We start from the raw sequence: 23458 nt of genomic DNA on the forward strand, positions 1-23458 counted from the left end.
GGTGTACGAGACCTTGGTCATCCAGGTCAGATGCTCTGAAGTTGCCACTATGCTGTTTTATTTTGCTGTGAAGAGACTCCAATACGGGGCGAGGACCTGGACAGGGGCTGGGGCTGGAGCCTTTAGAGAGAGAGAGAGCCCCCGGGGGTCCACCTCTGGAGAAGGCCAGGGCTGTGGGCCCGGGTTCTGGGGCCTGGGGCCCAGGAGGTGGCTTTGGAGATGGGGACCCAGAAGGTGGGGCATCATTGTGCCCTTGAAGGTGAAAATCCAAGGGCAGGTTGGAGCTGCCTGCGGGGGGGGGGGGGGCAGTGGGAATCTGGAGGGTGGGGACTTCATTCATTCATTCATTCATTCATTCACTGGACGACACGCCCCACCGCTTGGACTCCGCACTGCAACCCGGGCACAGCTGTTCTTGACCCTGAGCCTCAGGCCCTGTCTTGACACCTGGTGACCCTGACCCAAGCTGGCAGGGCTGGCTGTGGGGTCTGTGCCCAACGCCTATGGAGCAGAGCACGCTGCACACGCCGGGGCTGAGAACCCGCTCCCACTGGAGGACTGGCATGGGGACCGGTGTGGGGACCGGTGTTGGCTGTGGTGTTTACAGGCACGGGTTGCTTGGGAGCTTCTGGGCCAGTCTGGCCCGCTGCCCAGAGAGGATCATGGGGCAGGGGCCGGAATGAACCAGATGGCACCTTCCTTGGCCACCTGCCCTTCAGGGGTGTCCCGGTGCAGCAGGGCTGGGGAGCAGCTTCGACAGCCTCCCCGGCGGTGGGGACGACAGGCCTCTGGTGCAGACGGGAGAGGGCCTGGCTTCCCCTGCCCTGCCCACACCAGCAGCTGCCACGGTGGCCAGGGCCATCCCGGGAGGCTGGAGGGTCAGGAAGCCGGGCCCCCGGGTCCAACCCCAGCTGGAGATCTGGGGGTGCAACGCTTACCTCCTGGGCCTCAGTCTTCCGTCTGTGGCCGGGTGAACGCGGTCAAGAGCGTGCTCCGCGAAGCCTCCGAGTTGAGAGTCACCTCAGAGGGAAGGAGACAAATCAGGGTCGCACAGGGCAGTGGAGCCTGGACCGCAGCCTCCAGGCAGCGCCCGGGGGAAGAGCAGGCTGGCCGACGCCTGCGGACCTCCCCTCGCCGGACGCTCTAGCTCCCCGAGGCCGGGTGGGAGCTTCGAAGGTAGAGAGACTTTGGCACGTCGTCTCCCTCAGAGGAGGCTGCAAGGCGGGGCGGTGGGTTCCCCCACAGCGAGATGTCGCCCAGCGATCACACGGCTGGCCGTTTACACAACGGCCCTGACGACACGCCCACCCAAGCCCGCGCATGAACGCTCACGGCAGCTCTGGTCACCATCGTCCCGCACGGGAAGCAGCCCAGACCCCCCCCCCTCCCCCGGTTAGGTGATGGACACGGAGCACCCTTAGCGAGAACGAGAAATGAGCTGTCAGGCCGCAGAGGGACCTGGACGCATCGTGCACGCGTGCTGGCGGCTGGCGGAGGCCGGGGAGAGAGAGGGCAACACAGCGTGTGGCTCCATTCACCGGGCCTCCTGGAAAACGCAAAGCCACCGAGCGGGCGAGCAGACACTGGTTTCCGCAGGGGGAGGCTGGGCAGGTGGAGCGCAGGGGACCCTTTGGGGCAGCGAGCTCCGAAACGGTGGGTGCGTGGCGTTGCGCGCCTGTCAAAACCCACAGCCCTCGGCCGCCCCAGCAGGGAGCCTTGCGGTGTGCAAACCGAGGGCCCCAGGCCCTCCGGAGAATGCGGGGCGGAGGCAGACGGGCACAGAACAGGCTCCCGCATGTAGTGCCATGTGCACGGCCGCCTCGCGGATGGCGGGGGGGAGGCGGGGGGGGCGGGGACAGAGGTGGGGGTTTGCAAAGCTAAAGGCGGAGGGTGCGTGTGTGGGCGAGCTGGGGCCCACGAAGCCGTTCCCGGGACGTGGGGTGCCAGATCTGGCACTTGCCTTTAAGTGCGGGGGGCTCGGGCCTGTCCCTGTTGGAGTGGGGGTGACAGGCTGGTGGGGACAGAGGCTGCGGCCGCCACGCGGTGGGTCAGAGCTGGAGACGGGAGTGCGCGCTCCTGCTGGGAGGCACACGGGACCTCCCCGCGCTATCAGCCGAGGGGACCAGAAGCTGCCGGCGGGCACCCAGACCCCGGCCTCTGATGGGGCTGATTCTCGGGCTGGGCGGGCGGGAGACAGACCGGAGGAGCCCAGGGCGTCTCGGGGCCAGAGAGGGAAAGGGGTCCGGTCAACCAGAACGGCGAAGGCCCAGGAGTGGGGCTCATCGGACGGACACCGGGCGTGACCCGCACGGCTCCGGGTGGCCCAGGCCGGCCGGAGGGAGGTCATGCTGGCCGACGGCTCCAGCTGTGACACAGACACCCGTGAGTCCGTCCGCGCTCACCTGAACACATAACGGGGAGGCGGTCAAAGAGCCGTGAGAAAAATGCTAGATAGTTGGCTTAGATGCTTTGCGCCCGGGAGGTGGTGCCTGACCCCGCTCCCGAGCACGGGCTGGGCCGAGGGACAGTGTCGAAGGGCAGAAGGGGGCTCCACAGTGCAGAAGCCGGGCAATGTGACCTCGGCCAGTGGCCAGAGCCACCACCGGTGACAGCCACGGCGTGCGCCCCGAGACGATGTGGTGAGGACGGTGCCTCACCTGGCAGTCCCCACCCCCACCCACCTAAGCACCCACCTGGGGACCAGATCCCGTGGAGGGACACTCTACGGGACGCCCGGCCCGTCGTCCTCGGAACAAGGGAAGTCTGGGCAACTCTCCTTCCGGGGGGGGGGGGGGTCCAAGGAGATGTGGTGGCTAAATGTCACGTGGGGTCTTGGGGACCCTGGGGGCAGGAAGAGGGCACTGGGTGAAAAACAAAGTCCTGACACACCAGTCCTGGCTCGTTTGTTAGGACAAATGTGCCCAGCAGCGTGACAGGACAGCGTGGAAAGGCCGCTGGGGGGCAGGGCGGGGGGGCTCAGCGTGGGGGGGCGCTGAGGTGTCTTTGTACCTCTCCGTAAATCTAATGCTGTTCGAAATTCAAAAAGTTTATTTAGAAAATCGAAGCGGCACGTATACAAAAAAAAAAAGTCATCGACTGTTGTCTGAGCTCTTACTTACGGAAACCCATGCGTTTCCCTGTGAGATGTTCCAGCTGTTGTAAGTGAAGACTTGGCTTTTCCAGAAAGATTCCACAGCACGCCCTTATTAGTATCTCATATTTAGAGGCGGGGGGGGGGGGGTGGGGGGAGGAAAGGAAGGGGGAGGGAAGGAGGGAGGTGGGGGGAGGAAGGGAAGTGAAAGGAGGGGCGCCCAGGGTCCTGAGCACACTGGGGACCTCGGAAGCAGGGGCCACACCGCGCGCACGTTACGCTCTGTGGTTCAGCCCCCAGCTCTCCTGCAACACTGGCCGAGCCCTAGGCCCGCCGGACCCGGGGTGGAGGGGCCCCCGAGCCAGAAACCTGCAGGCAAGCCTTCCCGCCAGACAGGCAGGGTTTCTGAGAGTTTCTCCCAGTCCGGGGTTGGGTGGCCACGGTCGTAGGAGGGGAGAGCAAGCAGGGCGTCAGTGCAGGGGGTGGGGAGTGGGGGGTGGGAGTGGAAGGCGGGACTTGCCTGGGCTGCAGGGTCCCCGGTGAGCCGAGTGGAGGCTGCCCATGGGGCCAAGGAAGAAGATACGGGCGTTGCCGGAGGGCCATGAGGTCTCAGAGGGCCCCAGGGTGGGGGGAGCAGGTCGGAGGGTGGGGCGTGGGAGTCTGCCAGTGAGGACAACTCCAATGACTGTTGGCTACAACAGCAAATGGATTTTCATTAGGAAAACAAAAGCAATCCACACACACACAAATAATGAGTTAGGAGGAAACGGACTGGATTGGGGGGCGGGCTGATTGCCGGTTCCAACCAATGGCAGAGCTGCCTGGAGCACTGTGCTGAGACGGACTCTGAGGTCTTGTCTGGGCAGGAGACGGAGGCCTGACGGGCTGGGTCTGCAGCGGCTTCAGGAGAGTGGAGGCAGGGCACCCGCCAGCCAGTCAGCCGGAACTGTCACTGTGCACCTGCTCCCCTGGGTCAGTTGGGGGTGAGGGGGCAAGTGGGCAGCCGGCTTAAGGGTCTGGAGCCAGCCCCCTTGGGCGGCCACCCCTGTGACTTTGGACAGGCCCTCTTAGGGCTCCAGGAATTCCAACGGTCCCGGACCCCCTCCCCTAGCCCAGGAGTTACGGCCGCTTGTACAGCTGGGTTGCACATCTCCGGGTGGACAGTGGGTGGCGCCATCCAATTATTCCAAGCTGGAAGTCCCTGGATGTTGCAACTTTAGGGGATACATATGCTATGGAACTAGCGGGTTCAGTAAAGCCGATCTCTGCACACGCTGAACTCTGCGGATTACAGCGCTGAACGGAGTCAAATTCAAAGAGACATTTCACGGGCTCTTTGTAGTCCCTGCAAACCCCTTTCCTTGACTTGTGGGGCTGCACGTGGGCGTGATTCCGACAAAAAGTGACGTCCCTGGAGCACGGGATGGGCGGGAACCTCGCCACACCTGGAGGTTTTCAGTCTTCTCCCCGAGAAGCCCCTGCCCCTCAGGACAGGTGTGATGCACCTGGAATGAGGTCAGGCCTCCCCGGGTGTCTGGGGACACTGCAGCACAGGCTGTCGGCACCCGCGACCGCCACCAGAGGGCAGCGTCGCCCCGCCGAGCGCGGCCCGCCGCCCGGCGGTGGACCCTGCTGATTGGCTAAGCCTGCCGTCTCCCTGGCAACCGTCTCCGGCCCGCCCTCTCCCAGCGTCCAGGCGCCCCGCGCTGCCTGCGGGGTGGTCCGGGGCCGCCGGCGCCCTGTCGCGCGCGTGGGGCCCGGGAGCTGCCCAACCCGGAGCCCCGAAGCGTCGAGGGGCCCGATATCAGTATCTCTGGTTTCATTTTGGTTGAGGGGTCCTCTTGTCCTTAAATGCTTGCTTTTCCCACATCCTGTTCTGGAAACAGAGCGGAAAACAAGAGAGGGAGCTTTCCAAGCCAGACAGGAAGGCCCCGGGAACCCTGTGACCTGCCTCGCCTGCCCCCCGGCCCCCCCCCCCCCCCCCCCCCGCGCAGAGCCCCTGCATGCGCCTCCCAGCTGGTCATCTCACACGTGGAGGGCAGGGAGTGGGTGGGGAGGTTGCACCTGCTGGGGCGGGGCGGGGAGGGATGCAGGACGAGGGGATCAAGGCCCCCAGGCCTGGGGGAGGTCCAGTGGGAGCCCCTCCGTGGCCGGACCTTGTCCGGTGTGACGTGATTATGAATTGTGACCACCCTGGACCCCAAGGTGATGCCCTGGCCTGTCCCCAGAGCCTGCAGAAAGGCCCAGGAGGGCACCTTTCCAGTTCTGAGCAAGTCGTGTAAGAGAAGGGCAGTGAGGGACATACCAGCAGCCTCTGCAGGGCATCCAGTGGCCAATGGGGGGCCAGGGCCATCAGCCCCAGCCAAGCACTCTGAGGAATCAAGGGAAGACAACCTGGGGTACATAGTGGGAGCAGGTCTCAACGAGGAGCCAGCCATGTGACGAGCCAGGGAAGGACCACCCAGCAGGAAACAGCAGGGGTGATGGCTCAGAGGCTGGAGTGTGTCAGGTGTTCAAGGAACTGCTCAGAGTAGAGACGGGGAGGAAGCAGCCCCTGCCTGGGGCCCAGGAGGAGGTTGGGAAAGAGGCTGGGCAGCATGAGGCCCACATGGCTAAGCGTCAGCCAGACATCTGATGGCTCCAGCGGCCTCCTCCCAACCGCCTTTCAAGTGACTCTGCCCCCGACCAACTGTCCACGACCCTCCTGCTTCCCTCTCCTTGGCCTCGCAGACTCTGAGAAAAAGGCCAGCGCCATGCCTTCCCCCCCATGTCCCCAGCTGGTCAGGGGCATGCTGACCAACCTCTGAGGCTCCTTGCTCACGGGGGCTCCCCGTCTTCTCCTCGGGGTGCCCTGAGACCCCAGCACAGGACCAGGTGCCCCGCACAGCTGAGCACGTGACATGTGGGTGGGCCGTAGCCCGGATGAGGGGGCTGCAGGACGACAGGACAGTCACGCTGGGGTGAGTCAGAGGCTCCGGGGCCCTCGGCCTAAGCACCCACCCACTCATTCATTCATTCATTCATTCATTCAGCAAACATTGCCTGGAAATCTGAGCTGGTTCCACAGGCAGCAGTTAGCAGAGTCCCTGTGACACAAATGCCACGTGGGCCACATACGGGATTAAAAATGTGCCAGTAGTCACGTCAAGAAGCACGCGAATTTTAATAATTTTTTTTAATTTAACCCAGCATGTAGAGTTAGTGTCATTTCAATATGCAAGCAATATAAGTTACTAATGAGCTATTTTGCATCTGGTCTGGGGGTACAAAGTCTTTGAGATTTGGTATATATTTACGCTCCCAGCCCATCTCCACTTGTACAGGTCACGTTCAAGCTCTCCAAAGCCGCATGTGGCTAGTGGCTGGCGTATTGGACCGTGACAGTCCAGAACATTCTCATGGGGCTGCATGCAGGCAGCAAATGTGGGCCGATGTATGTCAGGAGGAGGTCCCGTTCAAGGTCCTGTGGGAGAACAGAGGAGAGCGCAACCCGCGGAGGAGGGACTGGAAGGCTCCCCCTTCGAGCTAGGCACTGAAGGATGACTAGGCAGTTCTCTGAGTGAGCGCAAAGTTTTCGGCTTCCATTCCCCGTACCCCGGGTGGGGCTCATGATGGTCGAGGACAGTCTGGAGAAATCAAGGACCTTCCGTGACCGCCCCACCAGGGGCTCCTGAAGGAACCATTGGCTTAAGCCCTCTTGTTAGGGCTTATCTCTACCCCTGGGGCCAGTGCTGATGTTTTCCCATCTTCTCGTTACAGACGCTGAGGTCTGGGGGTTCAGCTACGCCAGATGGGCCCCAAATCTTGAGCTCTATTGGCCAGGTCCCACTGCTGCTTACAGGGCCGTTGTGCCTGTGTTCGTGAACCTTCCAGAACCTTGGCCTATGTGTTACCTGCGGGGATTCTCTAGACTTGTCTGTAAGCGGGCAGGGCCGGTAGGATTATCTGGTTCCTGCTTTTTGGTCCTCTTTAGGCCAAACTGAAAGTCTGTCGCTGCCGCCGGGGCCCAGGCCAGCCCGCTTGGGTGCTACCTGCTTCGACAGCTCTCCCCGGGGACCAGCCTGGAGAGCCACCGTGTTCACAAAAGCCGTTAGATACAGATCTTCCAAAATGTTTCCACAAAGAATCAGAAGATTAAACCTGCATCAGGGACGTCTCTGGACGGGTGCCCGGTGTGGGGGTGGCTGAGGGCCGTGACGGCTCTGCGTGACCAGAGGCAGGTCGCTTCTACTCTCTGGAGGTGGTGACTTGCCCTGCCATCAGAGGAGGGGGTTGTTCTGGGCCCCTCCGTCCCCCGAAGCTGCCTCCTCTGTTGGGGCTTCATCCGGAAGGGAGAAACGGAGCCCCTGCCCCGCCCCGCCCTGCCCCCTGCAGACATTCGCTGCACATTCCGAGGCTGAAGTGGTCCCATCGCATTCTTCTTGGGGGGCCTGGGCGAGTTCGAGCAGGGCCCACCTCGCCGAGGGGCCAAGTGGGCGCGTGGGTGGAGCGTGGGCCTCCGTGTGAGATCGGGCGTGGACTCGGGCTCTGTGACATCCGCGTGGCCACCGCTCACCACCTACAAGGGGGAGGGGGCGGCAGGCGTCCTGCCCCCCACCCCCCACCCCGGGGGTGGGCCGGGGGGGTGGGGGGCTCCAAGTCTGCCTGATGCTTTCCTTCCCCATTGTCCCCTACCTGGGCTCCTTCGGGCCCGGTGCCTCCCAACATGGTGCGCGGCGGGCTGTGTCACTGGACAGGAAAAGGTTAACCGGGCAGCTGGGGTGTGCCCACAGCCGGCACTTTCCAAAGGTCTGGCCCTGGCCCAGCTCCTGGGAGGCGACCTCTGGGCCCTTCGGATGTCATCCTGCCTTTGTTTGCCTGGGGCCTCGGCCCACGCCAGAGGCATCGACGGGGGCCCTCGGGCCACACGGTTTCAGCTCGACCTCGGGGGTGGGGGGTGGGGTGGGGGGGTGCGCAGAAGGCTCAGGTCGGCTGCGTCTACGTGGCCGATGCCCAGTGACAACCTACACACCTGAGCTCAGATGGTTTCCTGGCTTGGCTGCACCCCGCGTGTGTGGTCACACAGGGTCCTGGGCGAGCTGACCGCCGTCCATCGGCCGGAAGAGACTGTGACCGTGAGTGCAGCGGCTTGGCTGGGCTCTGTGAACCCTAGTGAATCGCTGAACCTGAGCTTGGTCCTGGGGACGCCTGTGCCGCATCTCTGGTGGTTGGTCCTGGAGGCAGGGGAGTGGGGAAGGTGTCGGCCCCGTTTCCCTCACGGCCCCCAGAGGGCAGTCCTGTTCCAGGAACCCAGGGCACCACACACGCTTGTGACAGCTGGCTGAGGCTTCCCTGGGGGACTTTGACCCCTCTCTCCTCCCCTCCGCATCCCCAGCTCTGCCCACCCAGGACATCACACCTGCCAGCCCAGAGTCCCCACGCAGAACAGATGTGCAAAGGCTCCGTGGGCTCGGGGGGACCTGTGCCAGCCCCATCCCAGATCTCAACCTCCTGGGTCACAGGGAAGCAGACAGGGTGGGGGGGACGCGAACAACTTTGGACGCAACGACTTTGTGTCATCTCAGAAGCTGGAGTGCTTGGGGGCTGGGAGGGGCTTCCAAAGGCAGCATCTGGGTCTTTCCCCGCTGGCTCAAGGCTTTGATGGTGGCAACAGGGCCGGGAGGCCTGGCCCCGTCCCACACCCCACCAGGGGCCCTCATGTGCCAGCCCCCCCCTCCCCCCCCCCAGGAGGCGCCTCAGGACCCCGACAGTGTGTCTGTCCAGCCTTCGGGCCTCTGCTCAAAGCTGTCCCCCGGCCTCGACGTGGGCCTGCGGAAAAACCGGGCTCCCCTTGAGGCACAGGTGTCCCTTTGGCCGCGAGCCCTCCGGAACCTGCCCTCCCTGTTCACCTCCACACCTGCCTCCGGGTGACTTGGTCCAGTTGAGGCGCTCCCTGGTGCCAGCCCTGGACAGAGGCTGCTTTTAATTAAGGCTCCAGCACAACCCCCGTCCTGTGGAAACGGAGGCTCCGCGTGGAGACGTGTCTTCCCCGCGGCCGCTCAGCCTCGGCTGCGGGGCTGGGAGGCCCAGCAGGACGGTCTGAGCCCGAAGCCTGGTCCTGACGCCCTGCCCTGCTCTCTCCCGGGCCACGGCCTCCCCTCGGCCCACAGTGTGGCCAGGGCCCCGGCCTCCGGGGAGAGGGGCTGTCCTTAACGCCCCGGGGCCCCGGGACCGTGTCCTCCCGGGGTCCAGACCCGGGGCGTGGGGGCGGCCGAGGACCCGGGCCGGACTGGGGCCCGCCTCCTCCCTGGCCTGCGGACGTGGCCGGCCGCCCCCGCCCCGCCACGTCGCCCGGCCGGCAGGAAGCTGTTCACTCTTGCTCTCTTTTTTGTGAATTTTTGGAGGGTTGTTGTTGCAGGAAACATCTGGACGTGGTCCAAAGAACATAATGAAAAAAGGAGCGAGAGGGGGAGCGGGGGAGGAGGCAGGGGTTGGGGGAGGTTTGGAAAAACCATCTGATCTCACTTTGCAGAGGCAACTGCGATTATGCCCCTGCGGGTTTCACAGCCGCTTCAGATGCAGACCGTGCGGGTGACGTCAGGAGAAAACATGAGGCCCCAGATCGTTTGGTGACACACGGAACACGGAATGGGTCCCAGGCCGGCTCCTGGCTTTCGAATCAGGACAGTCGATGGGCCACGGGTCTTTTCCAGAGGCGAGGGAGGCAGGACAGGATTCCCCGCTGCGGACTTACTGGGGCGTCTGGCCGGGCGGCCCCGGCTTGGGGTGGGGGGGGCCACAGAGGAGAAGCGCTCCACGGGGCTCCTCCCCGAAGTTCAGTGTCTGTCGAGCCCACCTCGAGCCCACCGACTCCGGGGGCACGAATCCGGGCCTGGCCCAGCCCACTCTGCTCTGCCCGCCGGCCGTGCCTTTGGCATCGCGGGCTCCCGGGTCTTGGGGGGTGGTGCCCTGGGCGTGCAGGGCTGGCTCAGCCCTCGGGGCTCCCCAGTTCAGAGGGCGCCCGCTCCAGTGCTTTCCGGGGGTGCCCTGTGGTGTGGGGATGAGTGCCGGTGACCCTCACGGCGTCCCCAGGTCCTGGCCACCTTTGCCCTGGAGTGGGAGTGAGGGTGACAGCTGACCTCTGTGCCCCCTGCCCTCGGGTCGGGGCCTCTGCCTGTCCCAGCACCACTAGCCGGGGTCTCCAGACCCCACTCCAGAGCAGGGGTGCTGGAACGTGACAGGAGCTGCACAGGAAAGGATGTCAACTCCCCGTCAAGATTTTAGGGCCTCCCCATAGATGCTGCCCGCCCCCACCCCGATGGAGCCCAGGCCCCCGACGGAGGGGACCACAGCCCGTCCCAGATAGCCCTGCTGCCTGCAAGGACTTCGCGGTCGGGACAGTCTGCATGGGGGGGGGGGGGGGGGGGAGGGCTAGCCCACTGCCGTCTCCACGTTTCGTCAGAAATGTTTCTTGAAATAAAACCAGAGATGCCCAGTGACGTAGCAAGGACGAACGGGTGTCCGCCCGAAGGGACTCAGGTTCAACCGGACCAGCCGAACCGTGTCGGTCCTGAAAGCCAGGCCCTGCCCTGGGAGCCCACCCAGCAGGGTGTCCCCTGAGCACAGCCCCTGTGGGCCCATAGGGCCCAAGTAGAAACCAACCCCCCCTCCTCCCCCAGCCTGTCCTTCCACCGGACAGGTGGGACCCGGCTGAGGTCCCGGAGGACACGGGGGGTGCAGGCAGAGGGCTCCGGGCCTGCTCGGGGCTGTGGGGCTCAGCCTGGAGCGGGCCCTGAGATGGGAGGGGGTCGGAGCTTGGCTCAGGACCTGGGGGTGGGGGGGTGGGGGGGCGCGTCTGTCTGGGAAGCGATTCAGCGGTGGCTGCAGCAGAGCCTTGAGTCATGGGCTGGGGCCTCCTGGCCTCTGGGGGGGTCTGAAGACATTTTTTCCATGGAAAGTAGCCGCTGGCTCTCTGCTCAGCAGGGAGCTCTCTGTCCCCCTCCCACCGCCGGTGGGGGCCTTGGCAGTGTGTGTGCTGCTGATTCTCCGTCGGACTTTCCACCGGCCTGGGGTGGGGTGGGAGCACCAGGCAGGGGTCGGACGGGCGGGTTCGGGACCTGGGTCAGCCTGCAGAAGCGCCTGTCTTCTGAGTCTTTGCTTCACTTTCTGTTTGAGTCGCACTTTGGGGTCAGATGGGACGATGCACTGGGCCCGGCCGGGAGGGGACAGACCCGACTCCTTTGTCAGCTCTTCGAGGGGAAGATGGGAATGGCGTGGGGGTGGGGAGCTGCAGGAGGTGGAGGGGGGGTGTTCCCCCCCCCAGACCTCCCCACCAGAGCCCAGGGGGAGACGCACCTACCTGCTCCGTGGGGTGCCCCCCTGCCCGTTCTGCCCGGGCTCCTCGGCCATAAGCCTGTTAGCCATCCCCCCCTGTAGCCCCTTGAGGGCCTCGTCCCCACCACGGGAAACGCAGGCATCCCCAGGAGCCCCAGAACTTTCGGTGCCGGCGGGGGGAGGGGCAGAGGGTCCGCAGTGATGACCCGTGGCTCAGTGTCACCTGAGAGCAGCTGCTTGTGGCCGAGCTCGGGGGGCCTCCCCTCCTCGTTCCTGTCGGTGCTATGGGCGGGAGGGGAGGCAGCCGCACGGCAGGTCTCTCACCTGGGTCGGTGGCCTCCTGGCTGGGTGTGGATACAGCCTAGGAAAGACCCAAAGTGGCTTGGTTATCGCAAGTGCTCTTGGCAACGTGGCCCTGGGGCTGCAACGGCAGAAGCTCTGTGACACTGTTCCTTCCTCCGGGAAGCCCTCTTGAACCAGGTCTGTCCGCCTGACTTTCTTCCTCCTTTAGACTCTGCTGTGGCCCACACGGTCTGCCCTCCCTGTGTTCTAGCTTCTGTGAATAGAGAAGTCTCGCGTCTCTGGAGATCTCGGCTCCCGGAGGGCTCCCCGTACGCGCTGGCTGTGTCGGCCGAGGGGCGAGCGGGTGCCAGGCGTGTGGGCCCGTAGAGGGTCCTGGGCTACAGGCTTAGGTGCGACCCCCAGCCACACCACCCACAACCTGCGTGGACATGACCACGTGGCCCGCCGCTCTGAGCCTCAGTTTCCCCTCCCGTGAGACGGGATCGTAGCGGCACTGGCCTCCCTGGGTTCCCGGAAGGCTTTCACGGTGATGGATCTCCAGGCGCCTGCAGACCATCCGGGTCCGAGCCGCCTCCAGAAGGCCCTCTGCCCCCACCCTGCCCGTGACCCGGGAGCATGGCCCACTGACACTGGTGACTATTTGTTTGTTTTTTAGAGAGGGAGGCTTCTCTAAGGATGCGAATATCCTGTTGCTTCTTGACCCTTTGCCCATTAATTTTAGCATCCTGGGGGCTCCTGCCCTCAGTGGTCACTGACGCCCACCGACAGCCAACAGTGGGCTCAGGGCTAGGTCTGTCTTGTCCCCTGTGGAGGTCCTGGGCAGCTCCCAAGGGCGGTGGCTGTATTTGTCACAAGGCGGCAGGACGGGAGGATAAGGACTCTCTGGGCCTGGACAGGGAGAACCTGGCCGTGCCCTCCTCAGCTCTCTGACCTTAGGTAACGACAGACCTTTCCTCTGCCTCAGTTTCCCCATCTGTGCCACGGGGCCAGCTTCTACCTCAGAGGGCTCTGGTGAGGGGTCTGTGAGCTGCTGAATGCGAACATGGCCAGGGCCAGGCCGCGAGCCGCCCGGGGGAGGGGTGGCCAGTGGTGGCGGTCCTTCTCCGGGCTGTGACGACTTCCCGCTGCAACCACCTGCCTTGTCGCTCTTTCCCGAAGGCCGCGAGGGCTTGCGGGGCAAGTCCTTCGGGGTCCCCCAGGATAAGCTCTCGCTCTGCCGACTGGGGCAACGGAGGCCTACGGAAGTCACAGCCAGAGAATTCACCCTCCCCACGGTGGCTGCCTAGTCCCCCTCTGAGTATGGGCCTCAGGGACCTGGAGATGGCAGGGTCCCGGCAGGAAAGGGACACTCCATGTCGCCAGGGTGATTGGAAGCGAGTTTACCGAGGTCGCCGTGTGCAAAGACGGGGGGTTGGTGCCGGGGAACCTCCGGGGCTTGCGCAGGGCGGGGCTGGGAGCAGTGGGGAGCCAAGGGTGGGATGGGGCCTGAGGGGGGGGTGTGGAAGGAGTGAGTCACCCCGCGCCAGTCCTCTGACCGGCGGAGCCAGCGGGCTGCTGGAGGGCAGCCGGGGCCCCTGGGGCCCAGAGCCGGGGGGGGGGGAGAGACGGTGCACGGTGGGTCGGGAGGGGACACCCAGGTCACCGAAGGTAGTTCTCAAACAAGTGCCCCATGTTTGAGAACTCACGTTAGGACATTCAGGTGGTGCTGAGTTAGCCGTGGCCCCCACCCTTGGCTTCCTTGAGTCCAAAGTTGGAAGGCCCTCTGTACTGGTGGCAAGGCTCCGTCTCACGCACCTTCTGTGGCTCCCCATCACCGGCCGTGGAGAGCCCCAGCACCGGGCCACGACCTCCCCCCAACACCCACCTCCAGGCTGCCCAGGGCTCTGGGGACGGGCCGTTTCTTCACCTGTGGGCAGGGTCCTGCTACTCGGGGAAGTGCCATCGTTCCCTCCCCACCCCCCGGCCCAGAGCGCCTTCCTCAGCACACCGCGTCCGGGACTGGGGCCGTCGCGTGCAGAGGAGGACGTGGCGAGCAGCGGGCCACTGCCATCAGATCCCGGCAGCCGCCCCCACCCTGGTTGTGACAACCACAACTGTCTCGGACATTGCCACATGTCCCCTGGGGGACGCAGTGGTCCTCCCACGAGTCAGGCGGGAGTCAGACTGGCTCAGGGAGCCAGGCCACCCTTTGTCCCCATCATGCTCTGCCAGAGGGGGTGCCCGGTGCCTCCCCGACCCCACGCCGGGTTGGCGGGGGCCCGCCGTGTGCCCACCGGGGGCCGAATGGGAGAAACCGCCGTGCCTGGGGGGCGGGCCCGGGTGGGGATCGTCTCCTCCTTTCTTTAGGAAGGAGGGCCGTGGGGGGGCCCCGCACAGGGACCCAGCTCACAGCCTCGTGGCCGAAGACCGCATGACCACGGGCCATCTTCCACGGCTTCTGTGAGCTGGGGACCCGGAAGCGCTTCAGAGGCCGCATCATCAGAGGGTTTGCCCGGGGCTGGAAGGCCGCTTCGGAGGCGGCTCCGGCGGCCTCCCGACACACGCTGTGGTTCGCACGCGTTCCGGCCCTCAGGTGGCCCACCCGGCACGGCCAGGTGCTGGCAGCGGCTAGACCCACGTGGCTTTCGTGGCGCGGTCCCGCGGCCTGTTTTCTCGCGCACTGGGCTCCTCTCCTCCACGGACGCCCGTGTCTGACGGGCGGATGGGTCCAGTTGGCGCTCGAACAGCACTGGGCCTCCAGGCCTCCCGGCTTGCCTTCAGCCCGGGCGACTCGCACCCTGGACGGCCCGCGGGGGCCGTTTTCTGGCTTCGGAGGTGTGTTGCAATGCTCTGGTGTCCGTCGAGAGGGACGTGCCTTCCAACCCAGCCTGTGTGGCTTCAGGCACATTACCGAGCTCCCCCAGGCCTCAGTTTCTTCCTCTGTAAACTGGGGATAATGGAACCCCCCCACCTTCTCCGGCCAGGAGCCGCGCCCATGGGCATCGTCACGACGGCAACTTGCCCCAAACTGGGGTCTGTGCTCTTGGCCTCTGCCTTCGGAGGGCCGCGCTGGGCCTCGCCGCAGTAGGAGGACCGGGGGGAACGTAGCAGGAGGGTGGAGGCAGGGAAGGGGCACCGGCTTCCCAGATACAGGCTGCGCTCAGCGGCTGTGGCCGGGGGAAGCCAGAAGCAGGCCCAGCGCCGTGACGCTAGGTTAACACGGGCTGTGGGGCTGGAGGGAGTTCGGTGCCCAGCTACCGGGGAGGGAGAGAGTGAGGGCAGCAGCTCTGAAGCGGGGCTGGGCCGGGGGCTGAGCCATGCCCGGGGTGCCCAGCCAGCCACACCCCTGGGCGGGAGGGTCTTATAAACGCACCGAGCTCGTCACCGGCCCTTGCCGGCTCCTGGGCCGGCTGCTGGCGGCCGGACTCGGGCCCCCTCCTCTCACGGAGACAGACCGGACGGGTGCAGGGCTCCCCGTTGCATTTTTCTGCCCGAAGACAGCCGGCCGTCTGAAGAGTCAGGGCATCAATTTTGTGCGGCGAGGGGGAAGAAACACAGCCTTTAAAACAGCTCGACAACAAAAACCCCAGCCAGCAGAACGCCCAGCCTGGCGGGAGGCTCGTGTCGTCGATGCATCCAGGAGACGCTAGTGGCTGAGACGGGGCGGCCTCTGCTGGTCCCGTCCTGGCCCATCTGGCGTCCGTCCACGGGCGCGGAGCCCCAGCCCCGCCCCACGCTCCAGAAGGTTCCATATTTGTGCAGGTCGCTGGTGAGAGTCCCTCCCGAACATTTCCATACCGATCGCTTTCGTTCCTGGTCACTCGATGCCTCCTTCTCATTGAAAAAGTCATAAAAGAAGCTTCAAAAGGAGAAGCAGAAGGTTTGCCCTCAAAGCCTGCTTGTCACCTGGCCTCCACTTTGGAAGCTGCGGGCTCCCTGTGGAAGCTGGGTCTGGGGACAACTGCCGCTGTCCTGTTCCTCTCTGTCCCCACGTCCCCCTAGGGGAGGCCACCGTCACCACCCCCCCCCCCCCCCGGGCGGGGAGGAAGGAAATTTCCACGACAGGAGGGCCCACATGAGCCCGGATGAAGGCAGGGGAGGCAGCCCTGCTCCTGCCCAGGGTGGGGCTGGCCTCCCTCCTGCTGCTGACCGGGGGCCTGGGTCCCTGTGTCCACCTGTCATCCTGGCGAACTCCTACTCATGCGTCCGAGTCCTTCCCAGGCACAGCCTCCTTTCCTGGATGTGCTGCCGGTTTCTGCTGGCCTCCACGAATCAGGCCCTGGGCCAGGCAGTCGGGGTACAATGAGGTCCTTTACGTCTAGAACCATCCCGTATTCTCACCTACAGGTGGGCTGCGAGGCTCAGAGAACCCCCGCTGGGCTGCACGCCCCAGGCCAGCGCCCTTCGCTATCCCACAACCCACCTGGGGACCCGCCCCAGCTCGGCCATTTGCCCCGAGTTCCAGGCGCGCGCCTCCGTCTCTCCGGGCCTCAGTTTCCCCTCCTGCGCCATGAGAGCCTCGGGCCCAATTACACCAGTTGAGCTGGGCCCCTTCCCGGCCTGGGATGTCGGCACGGGGCCTGGAACCGTCCCCACCGACGCAGTATTGCCATTCAGCGACTGCAGAGCCCGGCTCGTCCAGAGGTGTATTTTGGCCCCAAAAAGAGGCCGTTTGGAGAGGGCAGGCTGGCCTCTCCTGCCCAGCGTCTGGCAGCCGGGAGCCCGGGCTGGCGGGAGCGGCTGGAGCTGGAGCCCGGGGCCGGGACGCGGGTCAGGCTTGTTTCATGTCAGGGCCCCGGGCCACGGGGGAGGCGACGTTGCCAAAACAACGTTTGAAAACAACTCGGAAAATGTGCCGCCGCCGCGTTTCCATGGGATTCGCATCCAACCCGCCTCGCTCCCCGGGTGAGGTGGGCGCTGGGCAGGAAGGAGGGAAGGGGGCCCTGCCACACGGAAAAGACACAGAGAGATTTGCCCCTCCTTGCCCCTCCCCTCCTCCCTCTCCCCCTCACCCCTCCGCCTCTCTGGGACCCCCCCCTCGCCACCCACCCCAGGGCTTCAGAACTTTTCCGTTTCCTTTAGCTCCCCCAGACCACCCCGGGGACTGGGCATAAACCCATTCCGCAGATGGGCGGTCCAGGCGGGGGGTGGGGGCGCGGCGGGTTCTGACGCACTCGGTGTGAAAGCCGGCAGCTGGACCGGCTGCACAGCGTGTGGGGCCCGCGCAAAACGAACGCGTAGGGCCCCGTATTCGAGAATGAGTAAGACTTGCCAGAGGGCGACCGCAGACGACGAACCCGGGTACGGGCCTCCTGAGCGCGGGGCCGTGGGGTCTCAACCTTCCTCCCCTCACACGGCTGTTGAGACCGTGGCCGGCTGGGTGAGCGCGGGGCCGTGGGGAGTCCGGCCCCGGGTCCCGGTCACCGAGCTCTCGCAGAATCCGGGGCCTTCTTCGGCCGGGATGACCCCCTGGGGGGGGGTGGGGAACGCAGCTCCCTGTGGCTCTGAGGTTTCAGACGCTGGATCCAGAGCAGACCGCTCAAGCAGGACGCTGGGGGTGGGGGGGGGTCCTGCGCTGGGGCGGAGGGCTCCCTCCCCGGGTAGCTCTCATGGCCCAGCCTCGACGGTCTTGAAGATGGAGGGTCCAGGCCCGGTCCGGAGAGGACCTGGTCCCCCCCCAGTTCCCAGCTGGCAAAGGGGGAGTCGGCCCCCACCGCCCGGACCCCTGCGCGGGGCATTTCCGAGGACCCTCGGCCGCACAGACACTTCGTTTCCACCTGCCGCTCCCCTGCCTTTGCCTCCCCACGTCTAGCACCCGGAACAGGGTCCCCCCTCGCACCCCGCTCTGTTGGAGGGCGTGGACGGTTTGCGACGGTTGCCCTGGCTCATCGTGGGTCCCGATCACCACTGACGGAGTGGTGGACCCTGGCTTCTGTGACCTCTGTGCCCTCTGTGCCCTCCGTGTGCCCCATGTCTGGGGTGGGAGGTGGCAATCCCCCCTCTCCCGGGTGAGGTGACAGGTCATGTGATGTGCCCGGTGCCACTCTCCTTCACAGCTGCCCTGCGTGGGGCGTTCGCAGACTCCTGGGGACCAGGGAGGCCAACACAGGGTGTAGACAGCTTCACCGACGCCACGGGGGACGGGGGTGTCCTCCTGGGTCCTCACGGTGGCACTCCGGGGGGAGGACTTGTCCGCTCTGGAGAGAGCACCCAAGGCCAGCCTCCGAGCCACTCCACGAGGTAAGGCCTAAGCTTGGGGACCCCCTGCCCCTCGCCCTGCCGTGAGCTCCCCCAGGGTGGCCGTCGGCCGGTGCATCTGTCCTCCGTCGAGAGCCTGAGCTTCGGAGGCAGAGCCCCGCCCCTGCAGAGCCGGGTGCACAGCTGGTGCTCGGTGCCCGTTAGTGAGCGGACAGCACCTGTGCCCGGGAGCCCCGCAGCCGCACTTGGGGGGCACGTTCCCGCCTCAGGGCCTTTGCTTCTGCCGGGGCCTCTGCCCAGGGCTCCTCCCCGGTCTTCCCACGTCTCTCCGAGAGGCTCCGCTCTGGCGTCCGCTTCTGGGCAGGGCCTTCTCCGAGGGGCCGTTCGGGATGTCCCCACGCTCCCCTGCACTGACTCTCGTCCCTGTGTCTTCCTTCCTCCCGCTCGGAGGCGTCTTCCCTCTGTCTCTGCACTGGCCCCAAAGCAGACGTGAATGTTCCCAGCTGTGGTCCTGGTGCCCCGGGGAAGGCCTATCACGCGGAGGCATGGATTTGGCCCCAAGAAAAAGCCTGGCCCGGGGCTGGGGAGCCTGCTCCCGCTGGTGGGAGGGACCCTGGCCCCCCCCCCGCCCCCCCCCCCACACCAGGCCCGGCTCCCTGGGGCCCTCGCCCCGCTGTCCCGGGAGCAAGGAGTGGGGACGGGGGCAGGGGGGCAGGGTTTTCGAAGGGCCTGAAGGGGTGGAACCCGAGGGCCCGGCTTTGAGGAGCGGGCGCTGCCGGTCCCCTGCCGGGGGCGAGGCTGCTGGCCATGCCGTGGGAGCTGCCACGTGGACACTGCCTTCCCTGTCTCCGTGCATGTTCAGGAAATGGATTTTTTCCTCCTCCTTTTCTGGGCCTCTTCCCGGGGAGGCGGGCCCTGGCCAGGGAGCTGTTCCCTAGCTCCCCCCCCACCCCACCCCCCCCCCACCCTGCTCCGTGGGGCTGGGGCTGAGCTGGGAGCCCACACTGTCCTCTCTCCTCACCAGACGACCCCACCCCCCCGCAAGCCACTCCCCGACTCCGCCCGCCCCTGAGTGTTGTGTGCGCATTTGCCAGCAGGGTTTGGGGACACAGCCACGGTCGGCTGCCCTTTCAGCCCCCACACATTCCAAGGGCGGGGGTCTACGGAAAGTCCTAGACTCCTGGAGCTTCCTCAGCGCAGAGCGGGGACACACCCGGGACCCGCTAGCCCGCTGCTCGCTCTCCAGGCCTCAGTTTGCCCACCTGTGTAATGGGCAAGGTGGTCCCGGGAGACACCCGCCCGGTGGTGAAGGGGGTGTAGACGAGGGACCGGCTGCCAGCCTGCCCACGTGTCGGCCGTGTAGCCTCAAGCTGTCGCTGCCCGAGACTCAGGTTCCCTGTCTACGGAGTGGGCGCCGACGAAGCCGCGGCCGCGGCCGCTTCTGCCCGCCCATCCAGAGCCCGGCGGCACAGGCTCTGGGGACGTTCTAGAGCTTCCTGGCCCCGGGCCCTGGTGGGAAGCCTCAGCCGGCGGGCGGAGGGGAGCTTGGATCCAGGCTGCAGGTCCAGAGTCCCGGAGGAGGGTGTGGGGCAGTCCCGGAGGAGGGTGTGGGGACGCTCGGGGGGGCCCCCCTGCCGCCTCTGTCTCAGCCCCTCGGCTTCTCAGGTGTCAACCCCGCCACAGGCTGTGCTCGGCAAGTCTCCGATGGGCTGTGGCCTGGATGCGGCCCGTGGGGAGCCCGGGAGGGCGGAGAGGGTGGGCCCAGCGGATTCCCGGGGCCTGGGCCCCTAAGACACGAAGTGCCCCAGTCCTGGCCGGGCCCCGGAGCCAGGAATCTGGGGCAGGGAAGCTCTGATGAAATCACTCGAGTGTGGGCTGTGCTGACTCTTGGAGTCAGACCCAAGTTGGGGGGTTGGCCGCCCCCCCCAACCTCCCCCCCCACCCCCCCCACCCCACCCCCCCCCCGGCATGGTTTGACTCATCCGCCCTCATAAATGTGCTCTCAAGCACCCTCTGGAATGGGAAAGAATTTTAGGTCCTTGTGAAGCTTTATTTAGGAAATACAGAAACCAGGTGGACAAAATTATCTGCAGTCAGGGTTTATGACACTCGTGAAATGTGTTTAAAAAAGCCTCGGCGCAGCGTTTGGCTCTCCCTTCCAGGGCATGGAAGTGGCTCTGCGCTCACGAGTCAAGGAGCCTTCAAGGCTTCGGATGTGGCCCTCGGTGAGCTTTTACCGTTTTCCTCCAAGGTCAGCAGAAGGAGCCATGTGACCTCGCGAGAACTGCCGCCCCTCGGTGGGCACAGGTGCTGGAGGGCGCGGCCGGGCTTGGGGTCAGGGTTTCCACGCTGTACCCCGAGGCCGGGCCGCCGTGAACCTGCCGGCCGGTGTCAGCTTGTGTCCACGAACCGAGCAGAACCACTCGGCCCCCCAGCTGGGGGGCTCCTCCTCCCTCAGCTGTCTGTGGGACCCCCCCAGGTCACAGAGGAGCCGCTGGGGATGAGGCAGAGAGGGGCCCGGGCGCCACTCATCAGCCCTGCCCTCTCGGGACCCTGCCACTTGGAGGAACCGGGGTCCCACCGTCCGGCCCTCAGGCTCCACTGGGCATTGCCTTGCAAAAGGGACACCGTCTCCACCGTGGAGGGGCCTCTCCAGAGCCGGGGTCCTCACTGCGTGTCTCCCACCAGGGCCTGCCTGTCTCCCCAGCATCTCTGTGGAGTCAGCCTCTCCCCGGATGTTTCTAGGGCCCTGGCCCCTTGCTCCAGCCCCCTCCGACTCAACCCCACTTGATGGCCCCTCTTCCCTAAGCCCGGTTATAGGCCCCCACCCAGGGGGAGGGATGCTGTCCCGGGGCTGGGTGGGCTTCATCTGCCGACATGGATGGCTCGGAGCACTGGGGAGAGGGTGTCTCCCTGTGGATTGTGGTCCCGGGTTCTCCCAACCAGGCCCCTGACCTTGGCCTGCAGGCCTGCCCTGTCGGCTGTTTGGCCGTCTGCCGAGTCCAGCCGCCCTGACCATCCGGGACCACGGGCTTGGTCCCACACGCTCTCCATCCCCACCTCCCTGCAGGCCCCCTGGCTTTCACACCTGGGGTCCCACTGCCTGCCCCTGGTGCTCAGCTGTTCCTTGTCTTTCTCTAGGACATGAGTGGGCTTCGAAATAACCTCGCAGACCCTTGGTCCTCGCAGCTACTATTTGGTCCCCGCCAGACGCACCCCTCCAGTTCTTCCTGGGGAAGCTGCAGCAGCTGACCCCCCACCTCCCGCAGAGCTGTTTATGGGCCCCCCCCCCGCCCCACCTGGGCAGGCCCTGCCTTCTCCGACCACTGTCTCGGGCTGGGTGTTCTGGAAGCAGACGTGGAGTTTTGGGGGCCAGAGGTGTATGAGGGATCCACACTGTGGGGCAGGGGGAAGGGAGGCTGTGGGGGGGGAGCGGTTGCTACTGTGGGGGCCCTGTCAGTCCCGGGTGGGGCTGCTGGGATGCCTGGACCTTCAGAGCCCTCCCGCTCCCCCCAAACGCGGGATGCCGGAGAGAGAAGGGCATGGCCTCCCTGCGGCGAGGACGACCAGAGGTGGTGGCGGCTGGCGTGTCCCCAGGCCGCGGGTCCTGCAGAGGCACAGGCCTCAGCCGCGCTCTGGAAGGAAAGCTCTCTCCCGTCCCCCAGGTACGGATGCAGGCAGGTGGTTGCGTGAGAAGGGCTCACCCGGACCCCCCGCGATGGAGGGGGAGGTCGGGCTCAGCGTCCCGGACGTGTAGTGCTTTACCGCCATTTCCCCAGCGGGCTGGCGGCTCTGTGCAGGCAGGGGGGCGCCTGTGGTGTCACTGCAGCCACATTGGGCACGGCTGGTGCATCTAGCCAGGGTGCCTGCCGGTGCTGGGCTCTGATGGCTCCCAGAGCGGTGCGGGAGGGGTGCACGCGTGGTCGTCCCCACGCCCCTCCCGTGGGGTCCCCCACCCGCCCGGACTCGGGGGGCTCCCGTCACGCCCCTTCTGCAGGGTTCTTCGCTACTGCTCTGAGTCCCCAGGGCAAGGGCTGGCAGGAGACCCTGCCGAGAGGCAGAGGGATGAGCAGGGCGGCCCGGGAGGGGTCCTGTCTGCCCCCGGTGGGCTTAAGTGTCCTCCCTTGCGCCCTGCCCACACGCCGGGCGGCCTGGAGTGATGAGTCCGAGCCGGATGCCGGGTGCAGCTGACAGGGCCTCAGATGCCCTTCCAGGCCTTTGGAGGGAGGAAAAGCTCCTCGTTTTAGTTTGCTCATGGGTTGGCAGGAGGGGTGACCTCAGGCAGTTTATGAAGCAGCGGTAAACCCCGACTGAGCCAGGAACCGGCTTCGGAAAGAGTCAGTGAATGGGTGGGAGCCACTGGTGCTGGCCTGGATGAGGCTCCCTTGGGGCTGGTCTGTCTGCCGGGGTAGGTGGGTCTCCTGGCTGGGCTCTGACTCACCTTGGGGGCGGCGTGACCGGACTCAGCGGCTGGACTCGGAAGGGCGAGTGGCCACGCGGCGTCTGGGCCAGAGGCGCCATCCCCCGGCCGCCCATCCGAGGAGAACTGCCCTGGCCGGGGCCGGTGTCCCTCCGCGGGGCTCTGGGAGGTCGGGGTCACCCCGCACGGCCAAGCTCGTTCACCGTGGAATCCTGTTTTCCGAAGACACACGGGTGTCTGGTGGGAAACATACTGGGAAGTGTTGGGCAGCACTGGTCATTGTCAGAGGAAGTAAGGGAAGATCCATGGTAGGCGGTTGAGGGAGAGGCATCTAGCCCTCTCTGCAGACCCAGGGGGGATCTGCGACGGACTGAATGTTCGCACTGCCCCCAGCCCAACTGATACTGTCAAGCCCCAACCCCCAAGGCCACTGTATCTGGAGACGGGACTTTACGGAGGTAATCAAGGTTAGAAAAGGCCATCAGGGTGGGGCCCGGATCTTAGATTCGTGTCCTAAGGAGAGACGCGGTCTCTCTCTCTCTCTCTCTCTCTGTCTCTCTGTCTCTCTGTCTTCCCTCCCTCCCTGCCACAGGAGCTCACAGCAGGAGGGTGGCCATCCACAAGCCAGGAGGAGAGCTCTCACCAGAAAATGAATCGGTTGGGGCCCCGATCTTGGATTTCCAGCCTCCAGAACCGTGAGAATAAATTGGCTGTTGAAGCCGCCCAGTCTGTGTGGTTCTGTTGTGGCCGCCTGGGCAGGACGGGGCGCTGATGCCCAAGGGCTCAGCGGTGCTAATGCGGCGTGATCAGTGGCTCCGGTGGAGCGGATGTAACACGGAGGCCTCGAGTGGCAGCCAGCGGAGATCAGAGCTGGAGAATCTTCCGATTTCTGGAAACATCCAGAAGGAAAAACGAGTGGCATTTTCCCCCTGGAACCTGGGTATGTTCCCCGTCACAGAGATCTGGGGCTTTGGGGTTTGACCCTGTCTCCAGTTCACTTGGGAGCCCAGTGGTCCCTGGTATCTGAGTAGGACTTCGTAGGTTGCAGCACGATCGCCGAAGGGGCAGTCGTTCAAGGTTCCTCAGCACGGCAGGTCCTCCGCCCAGTAGTGCCACCGCGGTTTGAGCACCTCGTGGTGTGTGTGCGACCTGGA

The 23458-nt window shown here is 65.5% G+C and overlaps 1 long non-coding RNA gene across 1 annotated transcript; it reads left to right on the forward strand.

Annotated features, from left to right (window-relative positions):
- Positions 1 to 11377: 11377 nt before the first annotated feature.
- LOC147575145 (uncharacterized) lies at positions 11378 to 23030 on the forward strand. Its single transcript, XR_015243192.1, has 2 exons — positions 11378 to 12339; positions 22897 to 23030. It is a non-coding gene; the product is annotated as an uncharacterized LOC147575145 (long non-coding RNA).
- The last annotated feature ends 428 nt before the right edge of the window (positions 23031 to 23458 follow it).

Source organism: Puma concolor, chromosome D4 (assembly GCF_028749965.1).
Source record: "Puma concolor isolate L17-30 chromosome D4, mPumCon1.1.hap2, whole genome shotgun sequence".
Lineage (NCBI taxonomy): Eukaryota > Metazoa > Chordata > Mammalia > Carnivora > Felidae > Puma > Puma concolor.